The 12,290-nt window shown below is 46.5% G+C and overlaps 1 pseudogene; it reads right to left on the bottom strand.

Annotated features, from left to right (window-relative positions):
* Positions 1-400: 400 nt before the first annotated feature.
* LOC139377269 (CMRF35-like molecule 5) lies at positions 401-12,043 on the bottom strand (annotated as a pseudogene).
* Positions 12,044-12,290: the final 247 nt, after the last annotated feature.

The following is a 12,290-nucleotide window of genomic DNA, read 5'->3' as shown; positions in this document are numbered from 1 at the left end:
ATAAGCAGAATAATCAACTCAGGGCTCTATGCGTTTCCTGGTAAATAATGCAACGCCGTGGAAGGTTAGTGCCACGGCGCTGTGCGTGGTGGCACAACTTCCAAATCGTGCATTATTTTCCACAGAAAGCATAGTCCTTCATTGATTATCCCTTAATTATGTCTATTTAATCATGTGTTAAAAACCATTAGACAGTTATAATGCATATAGTGAGCCAATATTTACTTAGATATTAACATGCAAATTAGGCCTAAGTGAGCTAAACATTAAGACAAGGTGAGCAGAGACATGAAAGACAGAAGTCAAAGTAGCACATCTGATTGAGGACATAAAGCAGATTATGCAGATGTTTGCTCAAATTAAATCTCAACGTTCAAGAGGTGGCACACATAGTTAATAACAGGTCACTGTGATTGGTTGCCAGTGTGTGTGTATGTCCCTTCTGATTGGTTGACAGTGACTCAGGTGTTTCTGGGTTTGCGGACTGTGGAGTAGATGGGAGGACTAGGTAGGGTTTTGACCAACGTTGACAGTGGCATCACCAGAAGAAGTGCCCTCTTAAAATGACAGCACTGGCTTCATTGGGGCAGCTGGGGTCCTTGTGGAAGTTGAGACCGGCATAGTTGAGATTCAGAGGGGCTTGTGGGTAAGTTGGCGTAGATGTTGGAATGTAGGGGTTGTTCATTTATTTCCTCATAGTCACCATCACAACCCTGGAAAGGAGGAAAACGAGGAGAGAAATGGGAGGACTTACGAGAGGGAAGAACATACACTTAATAAAAACACATGTCAAGTGTTGGTCCCATGTTTCATGAGCTGAAATCAAAGACCCCAGAAATGTTCTCTACGCACAAAAGTCTACATTTTGTACACAAATTTGTTTACATCTCTTAGTGAGCATTTCTACTTTGCCAAAATAATCCATCCACCTGACAGGTGTGACAATAAGCTGATTAAACAGCATGATCTCACACTCAATGACTGCTACATTAGGCATATATTTTGTAGGAAACAATCAAAATTGTCAAATTTACTTTAGACAGATGCCAGTGTTGTCATTAGCTAGCAAAGTTTGTCAAATACCTAGCAATGCTAATTAGATATAATTCGGTGTGCTCCCCTCACTCTTATCTAGCTAGCTAACATTATACTAGATGTTTGTAAATTCACTCTGGGCATTCGTAAATTCAGAACGTTGTCAGATTGAATTTACTATGACAGAGCATTTCACTCCTGGAGCGTTCAGAGAGAACACTTGACGCTCTGTCCGAGGAGTAGGGTTGATCCGAGCATTCTGACTTCACAACAGCAGTCAAGCGCCCAAGCGAACTGGCTAAAGTTGGCTAGCTTGCTAGATACTTCTGACACAAATGAGGGAACTTCACCGTCAAGACCCAGATGCAGACAGTTTCAAAGTAACAAAAATGTTTATGAGCTGAAATAAGATCTCAGAAATGTTCCATATGCACAAAAGCTTATTTCTCAAATTTTGTACATCCCTGTCAGTGAGCATTTAAACTTTGCCAAAATAAGCCATCCACCTGACAGGTGTGGCATATCAAGAAGCTACACAGTGTGTTACACATTGCTCAGTATTGGGTATCCAGTAATCTGTTCAGGTGGTTTTAAGAGCTGCATTTCCACCAACAGGGCACACACACTGACCTCTCTGTTGATCCCAGTGTTAACCGTCGATGCAGAGGAGACAGCTGTAGAACACAGACAAAACACAGCTCACTATTTGGCTCCAGCATTCTGTTCAGGTGGATTTGAGAGCTGCATTTCCAAGAAACAGGGAGCCGAGGGCACACTGTTCACAATGAGACCTCTATTGTTCAATCAGGGCCAAAGGATGATTTGTACCTCTGTCACTCAGCTGCGTTATGCCATGGTCATCAACATTCTCATGACGCTCAGCCATACTGATGCCCAAAAGTCAAGTGGTGCCCAGTCATTCTTAACAGGGGCTATGAGTGTTTTGTCTAAATTACACTATAGTAGCTTGGAAATGCATGACATTGCCATTATGCAGCTATTTTGTAGGAAACAATTGTAATTAATATGTTGTCAAATTTACTTTAGACAGATGGCAATGTCGTCATTAGCTAGCAAAGTTTGTCAAAACTATCTAGCAATGCTCATGTTAATTAGCTGTAATTCAGTGTGCTCCCCTCCCTCTTATCTAGCTAGCTAACATGATACTACGGGTGTGTTCGTAAATTCACTCTGGAGTGTCAGAGTGCGCTCAGTGTTTTCTGGGCATTTGTAAATTCAGAACAGTGTCAGATTGTCATAGTAAATTCAGAGCGTTTCACTCTCGGAGAGTTCAGAGAGAAGACTGGACCCTCTGCCCGAGGAGTAGGGTTGATCCAAGCATTCTGATTTCACAACAGCAGTCAAGCGGCCAAGCTAACTGGCCAACTTGCTAGATACTGCCGACACAAATGAGGGAATTTCTCACTCTGTCAAGGCTCAGGAGAAGACCCAGATGCAGACAGTTTCAAAGTAACAAAAGTTTCATAAACAGGGGGGCAGGTAGAGGACAGTAATCCAGGGTGGTGTGACAAGGTACAGAATGGCAGCCAGGCTCAGGACAGGCAGAATGGTCAAAACAAGAATACAGGAACTAGACAGGAGCATGGGAAATCCGTGCGTATGCTTGACAAAACAAACTGACAGGCAAACAGAACACAAGTACAAATACATTGGGGATAATGGGGAAGATGGGCGACACCTGGAGGGTGGCAACAAGCACAAAGACAGGTGAACCAGATCAGTGTGTGGCACTGACCATTTTACTCATTCTAGCAGAGCTGGTTAGGCTGTTTATGTTATCTAGAGCTTTGATACTATAACTGCAACAATTTAATGGCGTTTTTTTGCCAATGTTTACTGACACCGGTCATATTCAACAGGTATTGCAGTTCGTAAATTCAGTTATTCTGCACTCCTGTCACAGATGAGTGCTCTAAAATCAGAGTAGATAGCCAGAGTGAATTTACTAACACTCTTAGCTAGCTAACGTTATACTACACCTAAAGTCAATCGGATGACATCACAATGATAACAGAAGGTTCTCCAACTAATTATTTGTTTCCAAATCACTATAACGCACTTTAGACTAAATCTTAATCAGTGCTAGTTGAGAATGCACTAGTCAGTTGAGAATGCACTAGTCAGTGCTCAAGAGAACACTCAAAACAATAGTGACGAAATGTGCAATCATGAATATGCTAATTATTTATTTGAAATTAAGTGTGAAAAGGGGCATTTATGTTTTGACAGCGTGTGCGTTTCTCACCTGTTTCCTTGTTGCATTTCCATCTGTAGACTATAAGCAGACCGACTACAAGCAGCAATGTAACCAGACTCATAGATACTATGATGATCACTGATGCTCCTGGAACACAGACACACAAGTAGTGCCAACACTTCACAATCAGCAATTTAACTTACATGAGGCCTTTTTACACTAATATGTAAAACAAGATCTGCCTCTGATAAAATGTAACATTTTATGTGCATCTTTTGTTTACATCCTATCCTTACATTAGCCTTGGATGTGGTGGCCAACATTCATGCATTGGTGCAGCCATTAGCATACACCATAGTATATAGACCACCAAAAGGCTAGCTGTTCAACTATACAGGAGCTCCTCATCTAAACCATAATGCAAACTTAAGTAATGCATCAAATCACAGGTGTGGACATTTTCCCCTATTTGTTTAAGGCTGATTTACACAGGCAGCCCAATTCGGATCTTTTTTTTCACTAATTGATATTTTGACCAATCAGATCAGCTCTGAAAAAGATCTAATGGGTTGTCCGAGAGACATGGTCTTTGCACTATACCACTCAGTGGGGAATCTGGTGTAGAAGTGTCCCACACTATCTAAAGTCAGGTTTGGCTCCAAATCAGTAACTTAGACTACAAAAGTACGTGTTGTGAAACCAGTTTCAAAGAGAAACCAGCATACAGTAGTTTTAATTAAGGCTCATAGGCTGTGTTCACGCAACTTTTGACCAATCACAGATATTTTCAAATCATCTTTTTCAGAGCTGATCTGATTGAATTAGTAAAAAACACAGCCATAAGAGCTTATTTACCAGATCCATTGTGCGTTGATGAGATGGATGATGGTGAGATGGCTAAGGAGGATGAAGTTGGTGAACCAGGGTTTGATGTGGTTGTAGTGGGTTCTGTTTTGGTGGTGATTGTTGGTGCTGCTAAAAAGGACCACAAAACAAAGTGACAATTTTCCACTTGGCAAAAAAAAAAATGCTGTCTACTGGTATTAAAGTAGTTATTGCAGGGGGATGTTGTAGAAAAGGATTGGAGACAGGAATACGTAATAGGGGGTTTTAACTCCACCCAAAAATACAACATGCCATGTAAAGTCACAGGGACGAAGTTCAAAACAAACACATGTACAAAAACACAGGGATGTAACCCAAACAAGAGGTTAAACCTCTAATAAATACCCAGGACGAGACCCATAATAACGAGGACACAATACACCACCGCACATCTACTCACAAGATCAACGGTCATGGGAACAATAACCGACCACACAATGGTGAGCAGAGGGCACATATATACAAGGACTAATCAGAGGGAATGGGAACCAGGTGTGCGTAATAGGACAGTTCAGTGCCGCCTAGAGGCCGGTGAAGTAGACCCCCGGAACTGGTGCACGGAGCTCACGGGGAATCGGTGACAGATGTGTTGTCGGAGAGACATTGTTTGTACACTATACCACTCAGAGGCGGGAATCTGATTCAAAGTCAGATTTGACGCCAGATCTGTCTCTTTACAGTACAAAAATATGTTTACAAACTAGCGTAGTGTAAAAAGGATCCATTGTGTGTTGATAGTGTTATGATATGGAGGGAAGGTTAGAGTTAGGACATTGACAAACAACACACTACCATGATACACTTTCACACTACATCCTCAGGTGGCAGCACCAACCTAGTCTAGATGCTGAGCCAAGTTTCTAGTTGCACACAGGTGCTGCCAATTAAGGTGTGTCCCAGCTGGCAGAGCCATGAGGCCTTTCGTTTGTTTTTGAGTCTTTAGTTTGGGCATGCTTTTTTTCTACTTTTCTTTTTTGTACATATGTATTTTTCGTCACCATCTGAACAAACAATAATGCTCTTGGACTGGCTGACCAAGAGGTCAAGAAGGAGCTGGCCCTGGACCTAAGATAAGTTGGCTGGGTTCACACCCTCAAGTCTCCTGGGTTCACACACTCAAACACATAGATCCCCTGAACGCAGCTCACTCTCCAGATCCCAATCACCTGAATTCTGATCACTTGTTGACACACCTGTATGTCATTATCACACACTATTTAGTTCAGTTCTTTGCACCCCATCATTGTGAGGTATTGTTTGTTTTGTGACACACTTCTATTCGGTGCTCTGTTTTTCCCGTAATTTAATTATCCTGTGTATGATAGGCTATTGAGGCAGGCAAAAACGGATTTCCTGTTATCAACCTATTGCCTGATCTCCTGGGCAACATTACTAGCCTTTTCCCTTCCTGTACTGTTATCTTGTTGTCCCCCTTTGTATGACCTTCTGCCCGCCCCTGGACCCAGCTACCTGCCTTCTCCTATGGTCCTTTACAATAAAGTTGGAACCAGGTGAGAATTGGAACCAGGTGTGATGGAAGACAAGACAAAACCTATGGAAAATGAAAAGTGGATCGGCGATGGCTAGAAGGCCAGTGACGTCGACCGCCGAACGCCGCACGAATAAGGAGAGGGACCGATTTCGGTGGAAGTCGTGACAGTACCCCCCCCCGAGACACCGGCCTCGGGATGACCCGGAGGGCGAGTTGCAGGGCGATCCAGACGAAGACGGTGGAACTCCTGCAGCATAGAAGGGTCCAACACATCCTCGGCTGGAACCCAGCACCTCTACTCCGGACCGTACCCCTCCCACTCCACGAGATACTGAAGGCCCCTCGCCCGATGCCTCGAATCCAGTATGGAGCAAACGGAGTAGGCCGGGGCCCCCCCGATGTCCAGAGGGGGCGGAGGAACCTCTCGCACCTCAGACTCTTGGAGTGGGTCAGCCACCACTGGCCTGAGGAGAGACACATGGAACGAGGGGTTAATACAGTAATTGGGTGGAAGCTGTAACCTATAACAAACCTTGTTCACACTCCTCAGGACTTTAAATGGCCCCACAAACCGCGGGCCCAGCTTCCGGCAGGGCAGGCGGGGGGGCAGGTTTCGGGTCGAGAGCCAGACCCGGTCCCCTGGTGCGAACACCGGGGTCTCACTGCGGTGGCGATCTGCCTTCGTCCTCTGGCGCGTCATGGCCTGCTGAAGGGAGACACGAACAGCTTCCCATGTCTCCTCCGCGTGCATAAACCAGTCGTCCACCGCAGGAACCTCGGTCTGACCCTGATGCCAAGGTGCCAGAACCGGCTGGTACTCCAGTACGCATTGGAAGGGAGAGAGGTTAGTGGAGGAGTGGCGGAGCGAGTTCTGTGCCATCTCGGCCCAGGGCACGTATGCCGCCCACTCCCTGGCCGTACCTGGCAATAGGACTGCAGAAACCTACCCACATCCTGGTTCACTCTCTCCACCTGCCCATTAATCTTGGGGTGAAAACCTGAAGTAAGGCTGATCGAGACCCCAGACGCTCCATGAACGCCTTCCAGACCCTAGACGTGAACTGGGGACCCCGATCAGACACTGTATCTTCAGGCACCCCGTAGTGCCGGAAGACGTGTGTAAACAGGGCTTCCACAGTCTGTAGGGCCGTCGGGAGACCGAGCAGAGGAATGAGACGACAGGACTTAGAGAAGCAATCCACAACAACCAGGATCGTGTTACCCTGTGAGAGTGGAAGATCAGTTAGAAAATCCACTGACAGGTGCGACCAAGGCCGCTGTGGAACGGATAAGGGGTGTAACTTACCTCTGGGCAGGTGCCTAGGAGCCTTACACTGGGCGCACACCGAGCAGGAGGAAACATAAACCCTCATGTCCTTAGGCAAGGTAGGCCACCAGTACCTCCCACTCAAACAGCGCACTGTCTGACCGATCCCAGGATGACTAGAAGAGAGTGACGTGTGGGCCCAATCGATCAACAGGTCAGGAACAGCAGACGGGACGTACAGACGTCCAGCGACACACTGGACGGGAGCAGGCTCTGCACGTAACGCCTGCTCAATGTCCGTGTCCAGCTCCCATACTACCGGCGCCACCAGGCAGGAGGCGGGGAGTATGGGAGTGGGATCCATGGGCTTCCCCTCTGTGTCATACAGCCGGGACAATGCGTCTGCCTTCACATTCTGGGAGCCTGGTCTGTAGGACAGGGTAAACCCAAAACTGGTGAAAACATGGCCCACCTTGCCTGGTGAGGGTTCAGTCTCCTCGCTGCCCAGATGTACTCCAGATTGCGGTGGTCAGTCCAGATGAGAAAAGGGTGTCTAGCCCCCTCAAGCCAGTGTCTCCAAGCCTTCAAGGCCTTGATGACAGCCAACAGCTCCCGGTCCCCCACTTCATAGTTTCGCTCCGCCGGGATGAGCTTCTTCGAGAAGAAGGCACAGGGGCGGAGCTTCGGTGGCGTACCCGAGCGCTGAGAGAGCATGGCTCCTATCCCAACCTCGGACGCGTCCACCTCCACTATGAATGCCAAAGAAGGATGCGGATGGACATGACCAAAACCTTGGATAAACCTCCGGTAGTAGATGGCAAACCCTAAGAACCGCTGCATTTCCTTTACCTTGGTGGGAGTCAGCCAATTACGCACGGCTGAAATGCGGTCACTCTCCATCTACCCCCTGCGCTGGAAATGCCATATCCTAGGAAGGAGACGGATTGCTAGATAAACAAGCATTTCTGAGCCTTAACGTGCAGGTCATGCTCCAACAGGCAACCAAGCACCCTGAGCACCAGGGACACATGCTCGGCGAGTATATCAGAATGTCAACGATATACACCACTACAACCTGCCCGTGCAGGTCCCGGAAAATCTCATCTACAAAGGCTTGGAAGACTGATGGCGCATTCATCAACCCGTACGGCATGACGAGATAGTGCCCTGAGGTGGTACTGAAAGCCGTCTTCCACTCGTCTACCTCTCGGATACGCATCAGGTTGTAAGCGCTCCTGAGATCTAGTTTGGTAAAGAAGTTTGCCCCGTGCATTGACTCAATCACTGTAGCTATGAGTGGTAGCGGGTAGCTATACCTCACAGTGATCTGATTCAGACCTCCTCCTTCTTCACAAAAAATAAACTCGAGGAGGCGGGTGAAGTGGAGGACCGAATGTACCCCTGACGCAGGGATTCGGAGACATATGTTTCCATAGCCTCCGTCTCTGCCTGTGAGAGGGGATACACGTGACTCCTGGGGAGTGCAGCATCTACCAGGAGATTTATTGCACAATTGCCCCGTCGATGGGGTGGTAATTGAGTCGCCTTCTTTTTAGAGAAGGTGAGAGCCAAATCGGCATATTCAGGGGGAATGCGCACGGGGGAAACCTGGTCTGGACTCTCCACCGTAGTAGCACCAACGGAAACCTCCCCGAGCACTCCTGCGACCACCCCGTGAGAGCCCTCTGTGGCCAAGAAACAGTGGGGTCATGACAAACTTACCAGGGTAGGCCTAGCACCACGGGAAACGCAGGAGAATCAATAAGGTAGAGATTAATTCTCTCCTTGTGCCCCCTCTGCGTCACCATACCCAGAGGAGCGGTGGCCTCCCTGATCAAACCTGACCCTAATGGTCGACTATCTAAGGCGTGAACGGGGAAGGGCACAGCCACGGGAACAATGGGGATCCCTATACTATAGGTGAACGCTCTATCTATAAAGTTCCCAGCCACGCCTGAATCGACAAACACCTTATGCTGGGAAAGCGGGGAAAACTCAGAAAAGGTAACAGAGACAAACATATGAGCAACAGAGGACTCTGGATGAGAATGGTGCCGGCTCAACTGGGGTGATGCCAGAGCGCCCTGCCTGTTACCTCGATCCCCAGAGGAACTAGCCCAGCACCGACCGGCAGTGGGCCTCTGCGGCCACAGATGGTGCACGAGCTGGAACCCCCTCCGGTCTCCCTGCGCACCGCCCCTCCCAGCTCCATAGGTATCGGAGAGGGTGTGCGGGGGGATGGAACCCCCCGCGGACCATCGTCCAGGTATAGGTCCAGTTGGAGAAGGAACCCCTGGCAGTTCGCAGCCTTCCCATCGTATCCCTGGGGCAGGGAGAGACGAATCCCACTGGGACCAGGATGAAGAAGCTCAGTGGAGACCCCAGTTGTGCTGGTGGAGGCACTGGAAGACCTCCCTGTCTCTCCCAGAGGTCTATTGTCTGGACAACGCGGTCCATGACTGTGCCAAGATGTTGGAGCATTGCTGCGTGCTCCTGGACGCGTTCCTTCACCCCTAATACCGGGGTACCTGCTCCTGCTGACTCCATAGTAGCGGTCCGTAATTCTGTCAAGGGTGTATACTGGCGGCAAAGAAGTCAGACGCAGGAGAGCAAAACTGTGTTTCCAACGGTTAAGTTTAATTATCAAATCCCACTGGATACAGAACAATAAAATACATGGGTACATAACCCGACGCACACCAGAACAAAACATGCACAAGCACTGACAACAAACAATTACGGACAAGGACATGGGGGGAACAGAGGGTTAAATACACAACATGTAATTGATGGAATTGGAGCCAGGTGTGATGGTAGACAAGACAAAACCAATGGAAAATAAAAAGTGGATCGGCGATGGCTAGAAGGTCGGTGACATCGACCGCCGAACGAACAAGGAGAGGGACCGACTTCGGCAGAAGTCGTGACACATCCTCTGTCTTGTATACAGCTTTGCACACTCTTGGAATTCTCTCAACCAGCTTCATGTGGTAGTCACCAGGAATGCATTTCAGTTAACAAGGCACACCTGTTAAAAAGTTAATTTGTGGAATTTCTTTCCTTCTTAATGCGATTGAGCCAATCAGTTGTGTTGTGACAAGGTAGGGGTGAGGTACAGAAGATAGCCATATTTGGTAAAATACCAAGTCCCTATTATGGCAAGAAAAGCTCAAATAAGCAAAGAGAAACAACAGTCATCATTACTTTAAGACATGAATCCGGAAAATGTCAAGAATGATGAAAATTTCTTCAAGTGCAGTCGCAAAAACCATCAAGCGCTATGATGAAGCTGGCTCTCATGAGGACCGCCACAAGAAAATAAGACCCAGAGTTACCTCTGCTGCAGAGGATACGTTCATTAGAGTTACCAGCCTTAGAATTTGCAGTCCAAATAAATGCTTCACAGAGTTCAAGTAACAGACACATCTCAACATCAACTGTTCAGAGAAGACCGTGTGAATCAGGCCTTCTTGGTCGAATTGCTGCAATGAAACCACTACTAAAGGACACCAATAATAAGAAGAGACTTGCTTTGGCCAAGAAACATGAGCAACACACATTAGACATCTGTCCTTTGGTCTGAATAGTCAAAATTTGAGATTTTGGGTTCCAACCTCCGTGTCTTTGTGAGACGCAGAGTAGGTGAACGGATGATCGCCGAATGTGTAGTTCCCACCGTGAAGCATGGAGGAGGAGGGGTGATGGTGTGGGGGTGCTTTACTGGTGACACTGCCAGTGATTTATTTAGAATTCAAGCCACACTTAACCAGCATGGCTACCACAGCATTCTACAAATAGGGCTGTCTTGTGTATACCACCACTACCTTGTCACAACACAACTGATTGGCTCAACTGCATTAAGAAGGAAAGAAACACCTGTTAATTGAAATGCATTCCAGGTGACTACCTCATGAAGCTGGTTGAGAGAATGCCAAGAGTGTGCAAAGCTGTCATCAAGGAAAAAGGTGGCTACTTGGAAGAATCTCACATCTAAAATATATCTTGATTTGTTGAACAGTTTTTTGGTTACTACATGATTCAATATGTGTTATTTAATAGTGTTGATGTCTTCACTATTATTTTACAATGTAGAAAATAGTAAAAATAAAGAAAAACCCTTGATTGAGTAAGTGTGTCCAAACTTTTGACTGGTACTTTATGTAGCAATTGCAGATTGCCCCTGCAATTGCTACATGCGCATAACAGAACAATGCATTCATTGTGTCAATTAATAATATGCATAAAAATAATTGAATAATGTGCAGGATCTCAAGTTAAGACTCAGGTCAATAGCAGAAGCTTGATTAGCAATGTATATTATAATATGTTTAGTTTGGAAGTGACAAAGTTTTGAGGATCCAATGTTTACACTACCTTCAGAGACTTCAAGGTTCACTTTAATGTAGTTATCTTTTCCCCATTTGTCCACTCCACACCAGTATCTCCCAGCATCATTTAACGTCAGGTTGGTGATTGTCACAATGAAGACACTTTCCTCTCTGTTGTCCTTCAGCGAGTATCTCCCGTTAGAAGCACTGTTTTCCCCTGCCTCAGTCTTAATAACTTTGTCTTTATTAAAAACAGAACAATCCCCTTTGCAGAGGTACTTCTGTTGGCTCCTCCACTCCTCTTTATAAGGGCATCTGATCTCTGCCTTGCCCCCCTCATATCCTTCCACTGTGATCAACTCTGCTGAACACACACTCCACACAGCAGCTGTAGGACACACCAACAGTCTCATTACAAACAGTACAAACACCCCAGCTTCCATTTCACATACTGTAAGAGGGGATTCTGGTCTGGTACACAACTGGTGATCACCATCACATCCATCAGTACATACTGGACCTTGTGTTCCTCAGTGTCCCCTCCCCTTTATCCAACAACATTATCAGTGAGTGAATGGAGTTACACTGTAAAATGTTACAACCAAATGTATCCAACTATAGAGAGGAGTCACTGGACATGTGTTCATTCAGTCTGATGTACTCACCTAAGAGGAGGACAACCTTCAGTGTGAGGACCAGCAGGTTAACCATGATGACTTGTGGCTCCCAGCTAGTTCAAGTCTCTTTAGACCCTGTACACCCTGTTTACTACAGTCCCCTCAATACTTCTACGTCCAGTTACCACCCCAGTACAGGAAGGTCTGCTCCTGCAGTGTGTATGAGAACCCCCCTGAGAGTGAGTGTGTCTACGCTGAGCCACAGAAGTCCTGCTGTTTCACTTCGTACTTCCTGAAACAATTTCACTTCTCAGTAACACTTTATAATAACGTCCGCAATAAACAATTTGTAAGACATTTATATACAGTTTACTCACCATTTATTAATCATTTATTCCTACAATAAATATTAAATAAAAACATATACTGTATATAGACAGATTTTCAA

This window comes from Oncorhynchus clarkii, chromosome 20 (genome assembly GCF_045791955.1).
Source record: "Oncorhynchus clarkii lewisi isolate Uvic-CL-2024 chromosome 20, UVic_Ocla_1.0, whole genome shotgun sequence".
NCBI lineage: Eukaryota > Metazoa > Chordata > Actinopteri > Salmoniformes > Salmonidae > Oncorhynchus > Oncorhynchus clarkii.
The sequence above is the reverse complement of the archived record's forward strand: the minus strand, read 5'-3'. Positions and strand labels throughout refer to the sequence as shown.